The sequence below is a fragment of the Zingiber officinale genome, chromosome 7A (assembly GCF_018446385.1).
Source record: "Zingiber officinale cultivar Zhangliang chromosome 7A, Zo_v1.1, whole genome shotgun sequence".
In the NCBI taxonomy this organism is placed as follows: Eukaryota; Viridiplantae; Streptophyta; class Magnoliopsida; order Zingiberales; family Zingiberaceae; genus Zingiber; species Zingiber officinale.
In genome coordinates this window covers 24,579,169-24,597,104 of record NC_055998.1, presented here as the reverse complement: position 1 = coordinate 24,597,104, position 17,936 = coordinate 24,579,169, and positions in this window count along the sequence as shown.

The window sequence follows — 17,936 nt, the reverse complement described above, 5'->3', positions numbered from 1 at the left end:
ACCTCGTAAACATAGAGACTGAAAAAAAAAAGCAAAAAAAATTCCAAACACTTGTCTTTGTTGGAAGAATAGCACCAAACCTACAACAAAATGGAGACCGTCTAAAACATGATTTTGTAAAATAAAGGAGGAGAAAAAGAAGAAGAATAAGAAAAAGAAATAGAAGGAAAGAAACCTGGACCTCAGCCTTCCGCCAGCTCTGTCAAATTGAAAACATACGGTATATCTCAAACACTTGCAACCTAAACCCTGCGTAAGAAAGTTCAAGTTGCCAAACCTTATTTCGGAAGCCCTAACGAGGAAACCTTCATCTCTGTTGCCTAAGACTCCAAATCGGAAGCCCTAACGAGGGGGAACGGAGAGGACTGAAATGAAGGGGAAGGAAGAGGAGGTCCAAAAAATCAATTTCGGCAGAGGGAAGCCCTAACCCAAGAAAACGAAAAAGTGAGGGGAAATAAAAGTGGTCTCAAAATAAAAGTTAACTCTTGTACTATTACTTCGGAGTAAACACTAAAAATTGTATTCACGATGTTACTACTTCGGTATTTAACAACTTTCCGAAGTAATAGCTTATTTCAGTTTAAAGCGAAGTCCGTGTTTTTAAATCTGCGAAGTCTATATTTGTATATACTTCGTCGGTTTTTTCAACGAAGTTGCTTATACACTTTTACTTCGTATATTTAAATTGACGAAGTAAATTGTGGCGAAGTAAAAAGTCGTTTTTCACATAGTGGCCAGACTTAAACCTTTGCTTGTCCTCAAGCAAAATGCTGCAATCTAAATTCATATGTTCCACAACGCATTCATAAACCCTAATGTACTTTCCTAACTTTATCAAAGAATTCCAATAACAAGCATAATCATGGAAACAAATCAAGTATGGCTCAAGCATAAGCATCCTGTGCACAGTGTAAAAGTAACTCAAAAACCCTTCAAGTTTCAATCTATGTCCTAGTCAAGTCGTTATCAAATTTGAATTCCTAATGTTTCCGGTAAGAGACAAGTAACCAGTGATAGGCACTTACTTGCCACTCACTTGGTTCATATTTCTCAATCAACCCAAGGTCTCAAAGGTGTGCTCAATCTCAAGAGAAACTAAGCAGTCATTTCCCCAGTAACCTAACTCGGTCTCAAAGGGGTGACTTGCTAGATTCCACTCACGACAACTATTTTTTATATCCCATATTCACTTTTTTCAATTTTTTTCATAAACATTTGCATTGTGCAAATCTTGTTTCACAAGTGTACTTTTAGTACAAATGTTGGGATATTTTGATTTTTCCCAATGAGCTTGCATGAGTTGAGCCTCATCCAGTAACCAAAATGAAGTTTGAAAAATCACCATGGAAACCAACTACTAAGCAAACGAAAATGAATCATGACTATTTCAATGATATCAATCATTCAAGCATCAAGTCAAAGTGTAGTGAAAATAAGATTCTTAACGTCAAGCCAAGACTAAAGCTCATCTCCATATGATTCTTAGCTTATTTTATGCTACCCAAGATAGAGAAAAGAAGTACATAAAGCTTACTACTAGAATCATTTACAACATCATGAATCTAGATAATGAACGAGCTAACATTTTATCTTGAAGACAAGAAAGCATATAAGTGAAGTTTTGATGCTCTCAAGATGTTTGCTAAAATTATTTCAAAACAAAAACAAAAACTCAAGCAAGACAAAAACTACACATGCAGAAAACAAAAAAAACAATAAAAAACTGAAACAAAAAGAAATCAGGTTTGACCCCCCCCCCCCCCCCCCGGACTCAAACTTTTCATCGTCCCGATGAAATCAATATGGAGGAGGTGGAGGAGGTGGAGGTAGATCAGGAAATTCAGTATGGTGGAGGTGGAGGAAGATCAGGAAATCCAGGCAGAATAAAAGAGAAATAATCTATAAACCACCTTACTTCATTTCTAACAAGCATATGATATTTGAAAAGTTTGTCAACATCATCTTGGAAAAACCTCATATACCCCCGAAAATCTCCATTAAACTCAAAATGGGTCCTATAGGAATTCATAAATTGAGAAATCTTTTCACACAATTCCCTCTCACTCCTAAAACAATCTTGTAACTTTTTAAATTGTTCCTCTTCCATGTGTTCCTTACTTGTAAGGAATTCATTAGTCGAGTCTAAATCATTATGAATATTGTTCAAAACAAAGTGAAGTTCTTGGAACATGAAACTATGGACATCTTGACTAGCCTTGGGAACATTCCTTGGGGTAAAAGATGACAATGTTCTAGATTGTTGCCTAGCTAATTTCAAACACCAATTTTCTTTATCATGGATGGTAGTAAGATCATGATTTGATAATTTTAAAGGAAAACCATTTTTAATAATTAGACTAAATCCATGTTCTTCACGCTTAATCATTTTAATTGCTAAACATGAATCTAAATCCAATCCACAAGAATTTTTAACCATTTCCAATTCGCTTAAATCACACCCTAATATTAAAGCCACTTGAGTAAGTAATCCTCCTAGAACAATGGGTGTAGTAGAATCCGATTTTCCTAATTTCACCAAATGTTTAAGAAAGAAATAACCAGAATTAATTGGTGCACTTTCAACCATTGCCCACAAGCAATACAAATTCATAAGTCTTACCGATACCTCTTTATCTTCTCTTCCAAATATGGTATTCTTCATGACCAAATAAGCATATTTAAAAATCGGGTTAATAATGTGTAGAGCTCTGGAATTATGAGGGTTAAAGTGTGATTGTTCAGAAATGTGTTGTCAAAAACGTGAACTTTTAAACTGAGGTAAAATTGTACACAAATCATTCTGAGACAACTCATAACAAGTGTTAAAATTGCTTAATGTCCATTCATAATCATCATTAAATAGTCGAAAACTTAGTTTGCCCTTACATTGAACATTATCAACCACTATAGAGCTTAAAAATTCAAAAACAATTCTAGGGTAGGTAGGGTATTTCATATTCATTAAACCATTCCAACCTATTCTTTCAAATAACCAATTCAAATCTTCCCAAAACCCTAGAGTTTCCAAAGTTACTTCATCAATAAACTTAGTGCTCACAAGAGGACGTTTACATAAAGAAGTATATCTAAGTTGTTGCTCTTCACTAGAGAAAAATAATATCAAAGTTATTAGAGATACCTTTAAAACAAGAATTCCTCCCTTTTATTGCAACCATCTTATCTTTTCCTTTTCCCATGGATGAAGTCTCCTTAATCACATTTGCCATGAAGAAACGATTCAATCCTTTCAAAAAGAATGAGAAAGAAAAGTTAGAAGAAGTAGTTTGAACCCCTAGAAATAGCAAAATGAGAAAGGAGGATAAAGAAGAGGATATGTGGCGGTACACGGTTGTGTACCGCCCACACCCTTCGCCCTAACCCTTTTAGAGGGTATAGACGGGGTCGTGTTTCATTACACGGCCTCATTCACGCCCCATCACACGGCCATGCCCATCTTCTTTTCTGGAATTTTTTACACGGTCGTGTCTGAGACACGGCCACAACTTCCTTCTTCTCGGCTTTCCTCACACGGCCATGTCTGGGACACGGCCAAAGAACTCTCCTTCTCTAGATTCTTTGCATGGCCATGTCTAGTACACGGCCATGCTCCCTTCCTTCTCTGCAGACTTCACACGGTCGTGTCTGGTAGACACGGTCAGATCCTTTTCCTTCTCTGCATCCTTTGCCTGGCCGTGTGCAGTACACGGCCATGCCCTATTTTACTCCATTTGATGTTTACTCTCCTAATCCACTTCTCCAATACTTCCATGCCCATGAAGAAGTCATGGCCAGCTCATGGAAGTAGATTTCAACCTAAAAACAAAACTAAAACATAGTGAAAATAAAATAAAGATGAAAATACAAACTACAACTAACAAAAAGAACCCTTGGATTGCCTCCCAAGAAGCGCTTGTTTAGGGTCTTTAGCTCGACCAATCCAACTTATTCTTCTCGTTTCCTTGCCCTCGGAGGGCAAACATATTTTTCATTTTTGTTGGGAGTTCTCCTCCCAACATCCTCCACCAAATTGTTCTTTTCATTAGGTGGCCTTCCATGAGGATGGAAATTCCATTCCTCAAGTTTGTAAATGCTTGCCCTGCTAAAGCATTTAAAAGAGAAGAAACATGGTTAGAGACATTAGATAAATCATACTCCAACCGTTCCTTACCAATTACCAATGCCAACTTATGATTTTTAACATCAATAATTGCTCCAGCTGTAGCAAGGAATGGTCTTCCTAATATGATAGGAATTTTGGGGTCCTCTTCCATGTCCAACACAACAAAATCTGTGGGAATAATACTCCCACCAATTTCTACTGGCACATCTTCAATAATACTCATAGGGTACCTGCAGGAATGATTAGCAAGTTGTAATGCCATAGTAGTAAGTTTAATATTTTTGAGACCTAACTTATTACAAATTGAATAGGGAATGAGGCTAACACTTGCCCCCAAATCACAAAAAGCTTTTTCAATGAATTCTGTTCCTATATTGCAAGGAATATAAAAGCTCCCTGGATCCTTCAACATCGGGGATGTGTTCTTCACCAAAAGAGCACTGCATTCCTCAGTAAGTGCAATGGTCTCTTCATCTCCTCTCTCTCTTTTATTTGACATGATGTCCTTCAGGAACTTGGCAAACTTTGGCATTTGAAGAATAGCATCTATAAGAGGAACTTCAACGCATATATCTTTAACCTTCTCCAAAAATTTACTAAATTCTTCATCCTTTTTAAACATATTGAGTCTTTGGGGAAAAGGGATAACTTTACTCTGATGATTCAGTGGGAGAGTCTCTTCAACGTCAATGGTATTCTCCTCATTATTAAAAATCTGATTAGGTGTAGGAGGAAAGAGCTCTTCTTCATTTTGCATCCCTTTTTGAGCAATCACTTGGGGATTTCCCAAGGTCCGTCCGCTCCTAAGCTCAATTATGTTGCAATGCTCCATAGGATTTACATCAGGTTTTCCAGGAAGTTGTCCTGGTGCTCTAGAAGATGAGGAAGCTAGCTAGATAATTTGGCTATCCTGAATCTTTTGATGCTTTTCAGAATTATCCATTCTTTGAGTAAGCTTCAATAGATCCTACTTCATTTCATTTTGAGTGGAGATAATTTCTTCAAGCATCTTTTCAATTTTGGATGTAGGAAAGCCTTGAAAAGATTATTGCTGGAAATTTTGTTGCCCAGATTGAAAATTTTGATCTTGCCCCCATAGATGGTCCTTGATCTTGATTATTTCTGTAAGAGAAATTTGGATGATTTTTCCATCCAGGGTTGTAAGTATTTGAGTATGGGTTGTTCTGTCTTTGATCGAAACCCATGATTGCATCGCATTGCTCCAATTGATTAATTTGTGCAGTGATAGCTCCCAATGGACATGAATCATTTGAATGTTCTGAACTCCCACATACTTCACAAGATACAGCAATGACATTTACCATATTTGAACTAGTCCCCATATTCTCAAATTTGTTTGTAAGAGCATCAAGTTTTGCAGCCAATAAAGTCACTACATCAACATCAAACTTTCCTGATGCTTTTGTTATTGGGTTTATTGAAGAATGACCACCACTTCTTTCATTTGCCCATTGATGATGATTTTGTGCTACACTCTCTATGATTTCCTCAGCTTCATCTAAATTTTTATTCATGAGTGCCCCTCCAGTAGCTGAATCAAGGAACACTTTGGTATGATAATTAATACCATTATAGAAAGTGTGCAACACTAACCATCTTTCCAAACCGTGGTGAGGGCACTGTCTGAGCATACTATTGTATCTATCCCAAGCTTCAAATAGAGATTCCGAGTCAGCTTGTTTGAAACTTGCAATCAAATTCCTCATATGAGCAGTTTTACTTGGGGGATAGAACTTATCAAGGAATTGTTGCTCACATTGTTCCCAGGTGGTGATACTGTTAGGAGCCAAAGAATTCAACCATTGCTTGGCCCTATCTCTCAAAGAAAACCCAAATAATAATAACCGTACTGCTTCAGAAGGAACACCATTCATTTTCATTGTCCCACATATTTCATAAAAGACCTCTAAGTGCTTATTAGGGTCTTCATGTGGTCCTCCACCAAATTGATTTTGCTGCACCATGGAAATGATTGCAGGTTTGATCTCAAAATTATTTTCCTCCACTGAGGGTCTTGAAATACTAGATCTAAAACCCCTAGCATAAGGTGCTGCATAATCCTTTAGTGGTCTATTAGTCATGTTCAAATGCTCTTGTTCTTCAATTTGTCTCTGTAGAATTCTTCTTCTATGAAATGTTCTATCAATTTTAGGGTCAAGAGGAAAAAATTCTCCTGCAAAGTTAGATCTTCGCATACACAAGAACAAGATTGCAATAGAAACTAAATCGAACAAAGAAATTTAAAACAGAGAAAAGTAATATTGGAATGTTAGAAAACATAAGAAATGCAGAATTAAAATTGCTACAAAAGAGTTTCCAAGAAGTTAGAAAGTATACAAGAAAATGAAAACACAAAACTAGAGATTAGTTACAAATATGCAAATAAAAAAAATAGAAATGTTATGTTTAGTCTAACTCAATTGATAATTTCCAATGTTATAGTGCAGTCCCCGGCAACGGCGCCAAAAACTTGTTACGTTCCGCAAGTGTACGAAAATGTCGCAAGTAATACAAAAGATTATCGTATCCACAGGGACTAGAATAAGCACTAGAAATATCTCAAAGCGAATTAGCTAAACAACTAATCAATTGGTTTCAAATGCTAAGGATGAAAAACAAATCTAAAATGAAAGACTAACAAACAAGAATTTGGGGGTTTGAGTTATGATAAAGGGAGGTTCTAGGAGTTTTGGTTTCTTTGTAAGATCTCTTGAATGTATATGGTTTACCAATTCTTATTTCTCAATTGTCTAATAATTGTAGAAGGTTGTCGGTTCTCTCTTGCAATAGATCACCGACTTAGGACTGAAAAACGTACCTAAATGTAATCAATTAGATGTGAATTTACGTTGTCCTTACACAGGATTGCACCTATTACTATGCTTCCCTCGGATATCAACATAGAAGTTCATAACTTCTTAACCCATAAAGATACAAGGATTGAATCATAAAATCTATCCTACCCCTCTTGAATATTCTCATTTCCCCTTCAAGATTATCCTCCAAACGTCCTTACACAGGCTTGCACCTGTCATGTGGATCCCTAGGGAAATCGAGTGAGGGTTTATCCCTACAAAGTCTATAAGATATCCAAACGATCAATCAAGAATGAGAATTAAGCCCTAATCACAATTAATCATTCAAGATCCAATCGATACAAACTAGGCAACATCATAGAAAACAAGAAATGGCAAATCCACAAGAGTTTACATCAATTTATCTCACAAATACTCCCTCCATCCTAGAACAACAAGATCTACTCCATAAAACGAAGGAAGAAGACCAAAGATAAGAAGATTACAAGCATTCTTTAATCCCAATCCAAGAAGAGGAAAGAAAGAAAACTTATCTACAATATAGCTCCATCTTCGGATCCAATCCTCGCTTCCGGTGTCGAATTCGCCAAGATCTCCCTTTAGATTGCCCAAAAATCCTCCCAAGAATCGGAGGAATCCACCAAATCTTGCTTTCTCCCAAAGGGGAGAAGATCCCCTTTCAAATCTCCAAGGAGGCCTTAAATAAAGGGAAGCTTTTGGGCGCCACACGGCCCCGAGGCATGGTCGTGTGAGGTTCACACGACTAGAGCCTTTCCCCTCTCTGCCATCTATACACGGTCGTGTGTGGTACACGGCCGTGGACAACTCTCTTCAAGACCTCCAAGCACGGTCGTGTAGATCCACACGGCCTAGACTGCCCCAGCTTCTGGAAACTTGGCACAGCCGTGTGGTGCACACGGCCAGAACACTTTTAAGCTCTGGGAACCCTGCACGGCCATGTGGTGCACATAGCCAGGGCCTTCTTAGTCTCTGGAAACCTTACACGGCCATGTAGATCCACACGACCATGTAAGGATTGAACTCTGATTTGCTTCAAAACTTGACACGGCCGTGTGAGGTTCACACGGCCTGGACTTCTTCCTTTGCTGTTGCTGTCACACGACCTCTGAACTCCACACGGCCAGAGCTCCCTACCAATGCAAGGTCGTGTCTGGTACACGGCCAGGTGCTTTCTTGCTTGCTTAGCTCATAAGTTTTATCCAAGAATGCAGAATTTTCACTGAATTCTACTCCTGTGTACAGAAAATGCACAAAAGCAGATCTTCGAACAAAAAGAGTAAATATGCTAAAAGGAAGACTGGAAGTACAAAAATGCATAGATCAAGCATGCTCAAAGTATGTAAATGTGTGTCAAAACATGCATAAAAGTATATAAAATCTACGCACATCACTAAACCAGGGAAGTACTAACTACCAACACTAGTAAGTATATATAAACTGCACATATCATAAGACACTATCAAGAGATAAGTCAAAGGGTACTCGTCTCAAATAGAAGGTACACTCAAGTAATTCGCGGTCGATACGCTCGTCTCGAATCAGAGTCCTGCGTCAAACAATATATATATTTTTTATTTAGCTAAATCCAAATGAATAGCTAAATAAAATCCCTCAACTAAATTAAAGCAAAACCCTAATCACATCAATCTCAACCTACCTAATAAATCTAACGGTCAATTAGGGTTAGTTATCTAATCCCTAATCACCAGTTAGATTAGTAATCTAAACCTAAATTAAATCCAATAGTTGATTAGGGTTAATTACCCTAACCCCAATCATTCCATTAAAATAATCTAAGCAATTAAATCTAATCCCACTAATTATGTATCAACTAGTGATATACTAACCAGCTAGTAATCCATATGATCTCCAATTCAACACATACCTAATTCATCAACAATATAAATCAATTACCCTACTCATACCTCAATCCAGCTGTTGTTGATTACTGGAACTAGAGAAGCTACTGGTTGAAGTGTTGTCGGAACCAAGAACAACTCCACAGCAAGAACAGAACCTCACCTCACCTCACTGGATCGGATCAAGATGAGGAGATCACAAATTCAACCAAGCATTCCAAATTCAAACAACAACCTAATTCTTGAAACCAAACCTTACCTTCAACCGTGAGCTCAATTACACCAAGAAACAGAAAAGTCCAAGATCTGATCCAGCGACGTCAGTAGGAAGAATCGAAGAGTAAGGCTCGAAGTTAGGGCACAAATCAGAGAAATAGAAAGAATAAGGTTTGAATTACTTACCCTTGAAGCCCTAATCGCCCCTTCACGTCGGCGATCAAATCTGACTCGATTCCAGTGGTGTCTGCAGTCGGCGCGAGGGAGGAGAGGGAAGGTCTACCGATGGGAGACGATGCAAGATCTAGCTCTCACCGTGCCCTAGCCACCGATCGTCGACACTCGGCCACAGAAATCACCGAAGCAGCGACCCCTCGGTCGAATACAGCTTGGATTCTGTCGAGCTCCAGCGACTTCCTCCTCAGGCAACACCGACGATCGCCGAAGGTGCTCCTCCGATCTCGACGCTAAGTTGTTCATGAGAGATAATCGATGGCGAGGAGAAGAGATCGGGGAAGAGTGGAAGGAGGAGGTCGGGTCTGGGAAAGGATCGGCGATGGGGTTTGGGGAAGAAAAATAAAGGAATTATATAAATAACACATTTCCTCACTTAAATAGGTATTCCAAACAGGCTTTAAATCCGAACCCGAAATTGATCACCTCAAAACTCGTCGTACGAGCTCCGAAAAATTTCCAGAAAATTTCTAAAATTTTGAAAAAATTTTATAAGGTTATTTCCCAAATAACCTATTTATTTAAATTTTTCGATATCTCACAAGCCTAGATTTTGTATGAACATTTGTTTTGAAATATTTTGAAATGAGAATCACTTTGGTCAAATGTTTGCATTTTATATTTATATATATATCAATTCAGTTGTCTATTTAATTTATATTGTAGATAACATGGTGTGTGGTGTCACATAGAAGATCATGTTATCGATTCTTTATAAATTATAAATAGTAGCTCACAACCAAGATGGATTGGAACAAACCATTGAAACGGTTGTAGTTTAATTTGGTATTAGTCCGTCTTGACTATAAAATTACACTAGTACACTATGTGTGTATTGAGCAGGACCGTTTGAGGTTGTTTGATTTGTACTGACTACATAAAAGAACAGAACCTCTGTTATTATGGATGTGCGTCCTCTTAATCCCTATATAATAGCAAGCACGCATACTTAGTATTTATTTCTTTAACTTATCAATGAGTGAGATTTATTTGTTAAATCAATAGGCCCGATGAGTTGGGAGATAATACTATTTATATGGTGTGTTGTTAATTATAGAAGGAATCTGTGTCCTAATTATTTAGGCTGATGATGCCCCCTTGAGGTGTAACGCCCCGCCCCTCCTGCTAAGGCGACGGGGGTTACTTGCGACACATACATACTTAACACAGCGAAAGTCTTACTTAGAGAATTTAAAAACCTTTTCTTACTTAAAAATCACCATAGACATAAAGGAACCACATAGCATACCTATCATAATTTTTTTGAGTCTTGATACCCAAACACATACTTAAGGTCATGGAGTCATAAAATGAAAACATCAACATGGCATATTTCTTATTAAACAAAAGCAGGTCTTTTCCTTTAGCCAGTCCACTACCGCACACATCCTTCTAGCCCCTCCTGCTGCTCCCCTAGTACATCCATTCCTTGCCTTTATCTGTGGTACAAGAAAGTAAGCTGTGAGCACTCATGGCTCAGTAAGTTCCTTTCCTACTCACAAAAACCGTAAAGCATATTAAAATCACAAGTCATAAGGCATAAAGACAAATGTATCATGTCAAGAGCATATCATGGCATATCGTAACATAGCATAAAGTATCATGGCATAACATAACATAATCATCAACATATCCTGTCATAGCATAACATCATCATAACTATCATGGCATAATCATAAAGTATAAGCATGGTAAACTCCTAACATATATCATGCAACATATGCAACATGTCTTTTGAAAACTTATACAATACATACTTAAACATAATCTCAACATGATTGGGGCCCCGGCTTGTACCACATACATAAATGCACGCGTCCTATGTAGGTCCAAGGTAGCAAGTCTTGAACCCTACAAGGCATACATACTAGGCTCGTTTCTTAGTCCATTGACCTAGGGGCACTTAGGAGTCCATCCCTAACGAGGCCCGTTTCTTAGTCCATCGACCCCGGGCGCTTATGGAGCCCACCCTTGGTACAAGCCATGCATAAAGTAAAGTAGCATGTCATACATATCATAGTTCTTATTCTTTCATGCATATCATGTTTCTTGACATATCATAAAACATGCATTTTTTTGGGCACACAGCACATGCATGAATCATAGCATACAACATGAACATATCACTTATCATATCATAAAGCATGCATATTTGGGCACACAGCACATGCATGAATCATAAGCTTGCATAATGAACATATCATTTTATCATATCCTAAAGCATGCATGATTGAACACATAGCACATACATGGATCATAAGCATACATAAAAGAGCATATCACTTATCATAAAAAGGACATAACCATTCATTGAATCATTAAATAACATCTCTTGATTCATTCATAGCATGTGAGGTACATCTAGGTCACTAAACCCATATGACCGAAAGTCATGAGTAGAGGCATGATCTCTAGACAACATACAAACATAAAAATCTCATGCTATCTTCACATACTAGCATAAGAAAGGTCATAAGCATGTTAACCTAAATTTTTAAGCCCTCCTAGGTTTCCAATTCTTTCATGGCCGAAACCTTTCATGAAGAGAAATCAAGTTCTAAGCAACATGCAAACATGTAAACCCTAACCCATATCATATCATATTTCATAAGGAACTACTTAAGCATATTTAGTTTGGGTTCTAAGTTCCTTAAGCTCCTAATCTTATCATGGCCGAACCCTAGCATGTCTCATTCTAGGTTACAAGTAGCATGGAAGTGTTGAACCTTAAGCCAATATCTTATACATTTCATGAGGAACAACATAAGCACATTTGTTTTAAATTTCAAACTTCCAAGACCCATTAACTTGTAGTGGCCGAACCATACCTATCATGGAACTAGGTTTTTAGTGGCATAAGAGCATGGAAAACACAACTACATTTCATAGCATGCATCACAAGACATCATAAGCATATATAAGTTGGGTTCTAAATTTTCTCTAGGCCTTTAAACTTGTAGTGGCCGAAACACATCAAGCATGGGACTAAGTTTCTAGTGGCATAAGAGCATAGAAACCACAACTACATTTCATAGTACTTATCACAAGAAATATCATGAACATATATAAGTTGGTTTCAAAATTTCTCTAGACCTTTACACTAGTATTGGCCGAAACCTATCAAGCATGAAACTAAGTTTCTAGTGGCATAAGAGCATGGAAACCACAACTACATTTCATAGTACTTATCACAAGAAACATCATGAACATATGTAAGTTGGGTTCTAAGTTTTCCTAGGCCTTTAATCCAAAGGTGGCCGAAACATGTGAGCTTGGTTTTGTTTTTCATATGGCCTAAAAGCATGGAAACCCTACCCCATTCTCATGGCATGATAACAAGGAACAACATGAGTAAACTTAGTTAAAAATCTACACATCCTAGCTTTAAAACTTAGTGTGGCCGAAAGTTACATGTAACCAAAATTCTATGTAACAAGCAACCATAAAAACATCAACTAGTTTCATATCATTTATCAAGAAGGTCATGAGCCTCCTAGCCTTGGTTTAAACTTTCCTAGACTTCAAATCTCATCATAACCGAATCTTCATAAGCATGAAATAAGATTCATAACTAACATACAATCATGGCATAACATTTTAGCTTCATGTCTTATCTTAGGAGAAATCTTAGCATGCTTAGTTTTAGGTTTGAAACTCTCCTAGGCCTTTACTTCTTCCATGGCCGAATATTCATGAGCATGGAAATGGAGTTTCAAACAACATACAAGTAAGAGAAAAAGTTAACAACCTCATTATCATAGGGTACATAACACAAGAATAAGGAAACATGCTTAGTTTGAGTCTTAAACTTACCTAGTATTCTTGTTCATGCTTGGCCGAGAGTCTAAGGCTTATGGATCTAAGTTTTCATTATTTATTCTAGCGTGGAAACCTTAGATTAACCTCTTACATAAAAATACATGTCACAAGAAAAATAATGAGCATATCTAGTTACAAATTTCTTAGTCTCTTCTTCTTGTTTTGGCCGAATTTTTCATAAAGCAAGTCCTAGGTTTTTAAGCGATCTATCTTCATGGAAAACCATATAAACTATTGTACCATAGGTGAGGGGAAGCTTACCTAGTGTTCACTTATAAATCTTTAAAGAATTGGTACCCTTGGTGAAGAGGAAGAAGGGAGCTTCTTCTTCTAGCACTCCTTTTGATTTCTCTTGCTTGGAAGGGTACACCTTGAAGGCTCCTTCTTGTAGTTTAGTTTTCTCTTAGGGAGAAACCTAAACTTGGCTTGTGGAAATGAGGGAGGAGGCTTCTAGTTTCGGCAAGGGTGAGGGAGAAGGAAAAAAAATGAAATCCTTTAGTTCCTTTCCTTTTTATGCTAAGTGGGTGGAAGTTACAAAGATGAACTTTGCTTCCTTTCCTCCTTAATTCATGCATGTATCTTTCTAATGATAATATGTCCTCATTCCTTCCCCTTAACTCTTCTCTTCATTGTTCTCTTAAACTCCACGAAAATAGAGAAGAAAAAGGAAGAAAGACAACTTGTCTTTTGCTACTCCTTTTTCTTAACCAAGAGGTAAACAAGGGGAAGAAAGTTACTTGATTTTCTTTTGTTCCCTCACTTAATTATATCTTTACTTGTAACTACAATTTCCATCATTTCCCATTCACATGTTATTCATTATCCTAGTGGTTATCATACATAATTTTATTTCTATCCTTTGTGAGAGGTTCAAGGTTCAAACCTTAACCTCTTCTTTTATTTCTCTTATTTCTTTTTCTTTTTGATTCTTCTAACCTTTATGCTCTAAAGCAACTAACACTCATATACTTATCTTATAATTTTGTGGGTGTTACATGAGGAGCTCATAAGGATTATCATGTAAATCATGCAGGTGGGCTTAGTACGACATGATAATAAAGTTGAGTGGTACTACTCTTGGAATCAGATGTTAATTAATTGGGTTGTCAATAACTCAATTAATTAACGGACATACGATATCTTAAACACAGGGAGATTAACGCACTCATGATAAGAAGGGGCTCATATTTGTTAGTTAGAGCCCTAGAGCCAATCATTTGATGATTGTATGGACTCATTGTATCATATTCTTGTATATTAATAAAGGCATTTGTTTGGTTATTATACTTATTTGTATTAGTACCAAATAGACTAAGTATAATAGTGTCCTTGAGTAGAAGGTTTATACCTATATCAATCGATTAGTTGAATCGATAGTGAGATGATATAGGGAACACTACTCTAAATCATTCCTAGTCGAGTATTAACATTCAAGGACAATGTTAATGCAATAAGACTAGCATGTAGGTCAGCTCGATGACTTGATCTCACAAGTCATGGATATAGAGATATCAAGCTGACACATGGGTATACATTGGAGAATGTATACTGAATGACCCGCCATGAGAAAGTATCATGGATCGTTATATGAGTGTCATGTACTTTCTCATGTGGCTATTAGTATGACTATTAGTCCTTAGACCTGAAGTCACCATGGATCCCTACATAAGGAGTTATGTACTTTGGGTTCGTCAAACGTCACCCGTAACTGGGTGGACTATAAAGGCGATTACTGAGTATATAATGAATTATGCAGAGGGATGTGAGTGATGTAGATGGGATCTATCCCTCTCATATGATGAGAGCGACATCGGTATTCTTGATAGAGTGAGACCACTAAGTGCATGGTCATGCCCAAATGAGTCAACATTAGATGTTGAGCTCATTTGATTGAGTGAGTCTACTTAGAGTTCAAGATTTAGATTGATTAGAGGATGACACGGTCTATGCCTCACATTGATCAATCTAGATGTCTAGGATAGAAGGACAATGTCACATATTGTGAGGAGTCACAATTAGTAGTCACAAGGTGATGTCGGATCTCGACATTCTTGTAACTTGGGTAGTAATGATGTGTTGCTAGATACTGCTCATTACTTATGCTCCTAAATGGGTTTAGGGCATTGCCAACGTTACAAGAACCTATAGGGTCACACACTAAGGACAATTAGATGGAGATTTGGTTCATATGATGAACCAAGAGGATTAGATTCATTTGATGAATCAAATTGGATTAAAAGTAATCCTAATTGGGCTAATTGAGATGGACTCAAGTTGATTCAAGTATTCAATGAGTCTAATTTAGATTATGACTTATTAAATCAATTTAATTTAATGAATTAGATTCATTATATTAAGTTGGCTTGAATCAAATGGTTGGATTAGATCAACCATGGTAGAGATTGGGTCAAGTTTGACTTGACTTGAGAAGGAAGACCAAAGGTCAATTTTGACTTGACCTTTTGCCACCTCATTGGTGAGTTGGCATTAGGTGGACCAATGATGATGTTCCACATCATCATGGTGTGCCACCTCATGGGAGTTACATACCCATTCTCTTTAATGAGGCATTAAATGAGAAATGAGGGTTACTCTTGGAGAGGTGGCCAGCCACTTTAGGGGGTTAATGAAATTCATTTTCATTCACTCCTCATTCACTCCTTTCTTCTTCCTCAAGCTCTCCCTCTCCCTCTCCCTCTCCCTCTCCTCCTTGCTTGGCCGAATCTTACCAAGGTGCTAGCACACCTTTGTGTGAGGTTTTCTCCACCTACGTGTCCGTGTGGATACTTCTAGAGGACCGACGCTTGACGGTCTAGAGATCCGGCAATTCCTTGGACGAGCGGGAACGCGAAAGGGCACGCTTCAAGGTATACTTCTTAATACATAGATCTAGGAGTAGATCTAAAGGTTTTGAAACTCGTACTTGTATTTCATTCGGTTTTCCTTGCACGGATCTACGGCTTTGGGTGATTCGGGGTTTTCGCGACGTGAAAAGTGATTTTCGCGGCCCAAAAAATCCAACAGTGGTATCAGAGTCACGTTCCCCATTCATCACAAGAAAACCAAAACCACATAAACACAGCTTGCAAGGAGGTTCCATCACAATTCCCCGTGCTCAAACAAAGCACCAAAATCCACAAAAGAATCACATCATATACCAAGTCTTACCAGAATTCATATATACCAATACCACCAATGTAATGCCCAGCATAACCTTCACCGTGACAGTATCTTAATCAAAACACGATAATAAAAGATGCACCATCCAAGCACCATAAACCAACAACCCAAACAACAATATCAAGCAAAATCTGGAAACAACATATCCTTCATCCAGTCACCAGCTCCAAATCAAATCACAGCTCTGACAATTGAACGGAAAACCCAGCATGCCCAATCTGTAAATATCCAAACAGAATCCAAAAATTTCTAACAAAAATCCCAGCCGGAAAGGAACACCAGCTTCACAATAAAGGAAAACCTGTGATCAAAAAACAAAAAAACCATGTAACTATAACACATAAGCATCCCATAAACGCCCACTGCATTTGCACAGACTTCGGCCATAGAACCTTTATCTGCAACACCAAAAGAAACCCCTATAGCATAAGGATAAGCCAAGCCAGTGCTCCACAATAAGAAACCCATATGAAAAACCTCCAGCCATAAATGAACACCAAAAGAATTATACCACAAGCTCTTCACAATAAAGAAAAAACAGAGCTATTCATAGCCTCAACACAAAAGGAAAACCAATAGCACCATATAAAGAATTCCACAAAAGAGAAAAACCTGAAGATCAATAAGCGTCTGCTCCCATGGATTATCTCCACCAACAAAAACATAAATGAACCCTCGACCTCATGGTTTAATCAGAAGCCCCAAATCAAACTCCATGATAAAAAAAACCAATTGGAAACCACTTCACCACACACAGAAATGAACAATCATTCCAAAGCTCTACTATTTCCAACCACATATTCGAGCCTCCAACCTTCATCTAACCTAGTTTAGAAGAAAATCGAATATATGGAAGATCACTCGTGTCTAAATTACAAATTCCACAAAGCTCCTTATCGATATCATGATTATAACATATTTTATCTGTGTACAAATCAAGAGGTGCATTCAAGACATTATCCACGAGCGAAATAAAAGCTTAATTGACAAAATAATCAGCCGTTGTGTTAGCCTCTCTATACACATGAGAAAAATATACCTGATACTTATAAATAATACCTTTAATTTTACATATCATATTACAAAATTTCCAAGAAAAGTATGAAGATGACAGAATTTTTAAAGCTACCAAAGAATCATACTCCAGCCAAATCAAGAAAAAAAATTTCACACAATTTCAAACCTTTAAGAATTGCCACCAATTTATCCTAACATTCGACCCCATTTCAATTAATCCATACTTTACCATCAAAATCACAACACCATAATCTTTTATAATAACCCCAAAAGAAGATAAACGTTGATTCTCATCCGAGCACCCATTCGTATTCACCTTAAAACACCCAAGTTTTTGTTAGTGTATGTACTTATGTGCCAAGACACTACTTATGTATTTTGTGAATAAATAATAATTATTTAATAAAGGTAAGAATTTATCATTAATTATTACTTTCCTGTACGTATATGATTAATGATAAAGTCCCACAGATTAATGGGTATATTAATCTGAAAGCAGTCCTTGATCGGATAGATATCTAGAGGGGACATGGATATCTAGATCAACGCTGAGTATGACTAGGTCGAGATAGACCGGAGGGATGGATATCCAAGTTGTACTTGGGGGTGCCTTGAGTTTAGAGGTACACTGGA